This window comes from Bison bison, unplaced genomic scaffold (genome assembly GCF_000754665.1).
Source record: "Bison bison bison isolate TAMUID 2011002044 unplaced genomic scaffold, Bison_UMD1.0 scf7180017864322, whole genome shotgun sequence".
In the NCBI taxonomy this organism is placed as follows: Eukaryota; Metazoa; Chordata; class Mammalia; order Artiodactyla; family Bovidae; genus Bison; species Bison bison.
The window spans coordinates 2,439,155-2,442,461 of record NW_011494894.1 but is presented as its reverse complement, the minus strand read 5'-3'; the positions used below and the strand labels follow the sequence as shown (position 1 = coordinate 2,442,461).

Genomic DNA, 3,307 nt, shown 5'->3' with positions numbered 1-3,307 from the left:
AAGGAGATCCAACCAGTCCATTCTGAAGGAGATCAGCCCTGGGATTTCTTTGGAAGGAAGGATGCTAAAGCTGAAACTCCAGTACTTTGGCCACCTCATGAGAAGAGTTGACTCACTGGAAAAGACTCTGATGCTGGGAGGGATTGGGGGCAGGAGGAGAAGGGGATGACAGAGGATGAGATGGCTGGATGGCATCACTGACTCGATGGACGTGAGTCTGAGTGAACTCCGGGAGTTGGTGATGGACAGGGAGGCCTGGCGTGCTGCGATCCATGGGGTCGCAAAGAGTCGGACACGACTGAGCGACTGATCTGATCTGATCTGATATGATTTACTGTATTTCATCAAGTCTAAGAGGCATCAATTGTAAGACATGCCATCATTTTATGTTTTACTGAGAAGGAAAAAATGCTACCTATTATAATTATTAGACATGCGGTTGTATGATGCCTCGCAATGTCAGAAGTGTTGAAATGTGAATGAAATGATTTTAGAATTAACAGAATATAGTACTACATTACTCTGCTCCTATACTTTTTAGCTAGTAGTTTGCCTTGGAGAATTTTCAGTGTTAATATATAAAGATTTATCTCATTTAAAAAAGCACAAATAGTATCCCATTTAAGGATATAAAGTAATTTACTTTTAAAAACATAAAACAATTTGCTTGATCATTCATATACTAAGAGGTTTTATTTTGGGCATTTCAGTATAATACTTTAATGAAGATTCTTATACCTTTAATATATTTTGTGAACATTTTTGGTTGTTAGATGTAGAATATTAGATTATGTTAAATTTTGACAATTACTGTCAATTTGTCCTCTTAAAAAGAACTATCTTTAATCCTGCAATAATGTTTGAGAGTATCCATTTTCCCATGTACTTGTCAAAACTGGATGATATTAATATTTTTCTAATCTAATTGACAAAAATGCTACTATTTTTACATTTGTATTTCTCTGATTTCCAGTGAAGTTAAGCATATTTTGACTACACTAAAGCCTTTGACTGTGTGGATCACAACAAACTGTGGAAAATTCTTAAAGAGATGGGAATACAAGACCACTTCACCTGCCTCCTGAGAAATCTGTATGCAGGTCAAGAAACAACAGTTAGAACTGGACATGGAACAAAAGACTGGTTCCAAATCAGGAAAGGAGTACGTCAAGACTCTATATTGACCCCTTTCCTATTTAACGTCTATGCAGAGTACATCATGTGAAATGCTGGACTGGATGAAGCACAAGCTGAAATCAAGATTACCAGAAGAAATATCAATAGCCTCAGATATGCAGATGACACCACCCTTATGGCAGAAAGCAAAGAGGAACTAATGAGCCTCTTGATGAAAGTGAAAGAGGAGAGTGAAAAAAGCTGGCTTTAAGCTCAACATTCAAAAACATAAGATCATGGCATCCAGTCCCATCACTTCATGGCAAATAGATGAGGAAATGATGGAAACAGTGACAGACTATTTTCTTGGGCTCCAAAATCACTACAGATGGTGACTGCAGCCATGAAATTAATAAAAGATGCTTGCTTCTTGGAAGAAAAGCTATGACCAATCTAGACAGCATGTTGAAAAGGAGAGACATTATTTTGCCAGCAAAGATCTATCTAGTCAAAGCTATGGTTTTTCCAGTAGTCATGTATGGATGAGAGAGTTGGACTTTAAAGAAAGTGGAGCACCAAAGAATTGATGCCTTTGAACTGTGGTGTTGGAGAAGACTCTTGAGAGTCCTATGGACTGCAAGGAGATCCAACCAGTCCATCCTAAAGGAAATCAGTCCTGAAGGAATATTCATTGGAAGGACTGATCCTGAAGCTCAAACTTTAATACTTTGGCCACCTGATGCAGAGAGCTGACTCCTTGGAAAAGACCCTGATGCTGGGAAAGATTGAAGGCAGGAGGAGAAGGGGATGACAGAGGATGAGATGGTTGGACGGCATCACCAACTCAATGGACATGAGTTTGAGCAAGCTCCAGGAGTTGGTGATGGACAGGGAAGCTTGCTGTGCTGCAGTCCATGGGGTTGCAAAGAGCTGGACATGACTGAGCCACTGAACTGATACCGATTAGCATATTTTCAGATATTCATTAGCCACTTTCATTTCTTCTCTGGTATTTTGACAATTCATGATCTTTGATCATTTTACCAAGAGTGGTACAATTTATTAATGCATTTATAGATGTTTTTTATATAGTAAGGCTAATAGTCTATATGTATATGTCTGTATTTTATCTTTTCCCATGCTTTTTTGGTTATTATTTCTGAAACATAATTTTTATACTTTTTTATTTAATGAAAGTGCCTTTAAGTCCTACAGTGCCTTACAACTTCAGAAGTTTTGCACACGATTCCATATAATCCCATAATTCCTCTTTAATCCCCTACTCCTTTACTGTCCCACCCCTTCCTCTCACCTCTGGTAACCACTAGTTCTCTGTATCTGTGAGTCACCTTTTTTTTTGTTATATTTACTGGTTTGTCATGTTTTTTAGATTCTGTATACAATATTTGTCTTTCTCTGTCTGACTTATTTCAATTAGCATAATCCATTCCAAATCCTTCCAAGTTACTACAAATGGCAAAATTCCATTTTTTTTTTTATGGCTGCAATGGCACCCCATTCCAGCACTCTTGCCTGGAAAATCCCATGGACGGAGGAGCCTGGGGGGCCTGCAGTCCATGGGGTTGCGAAGAGTCGGACACGACTGAGCAACTTCACTTTCACTTTTCATTTTCATGCATTGGAGAAGGAAATGGCAACCCACTCCAGTGTTCTTGCCCGAAGAATCCCAGGGACTTGGGAGTCTGGTGGGCTGCCGTCTATGGGGTAGCACAGAGTCGGACACGACTGAAGCGACTTAGCAGCAGCATCAATACACACACACACACACACACACACACCATCTTCTTTATCTATTCTTTATCCATTTATGAGATGTAATTTTATCTAGCCACATCTTTTATTTTACTTATTTATGGCTTCTGGGTTTTGCGTTGCTTAAAATATCTTCCAAACAGTAAGATGGTAAAATTGTTTTCCCAGAATGTTCATGTGTGTGTTACGTGTGTGTGCACACACGTATTTGTGCATATTGCATTTGGGTGAATATGTTTTCAAACTTTTATCTATCAGTATTTTATTTTTGCCTGTGTTATAAGATGGGACTCTAACCGATTTTTCCATTTCATTAGCAAATTTTCCCAATGCTATTTGTTGAGTCATTTATCATTTCCTCTTGATTTGAAATTGATCTTTATTATAGACCAAATTCCTATGCTCTTATATGTCTGTT

The 3,307-nt window shown here is 38.4% G+C and overlaps 1 long non-coding RNA gene across 1 annotated transcript in view; it reads left to right on the top strand.

Moving 5' to 3' along the window:
• The window catches only part of LOC104998049, a 59,436-nt gene extending 58,405 nt beyond the window's left edge, over nucleotides 1–1,031 (top strand). Inside the window, exon 3 of the long non-coding RNA XR_826407.1 lies at nucleotides 974–1,031. This is a non-coding gene — a long non-coding RNA (uncharacterized LOC104998049). The remainder of the gene's footprint in view (nucleotides 1–973) is intronic.
• The last annotated feature ends 2,276 nt before the right edge of the window (nucleotides 1,032–3,307 follow it).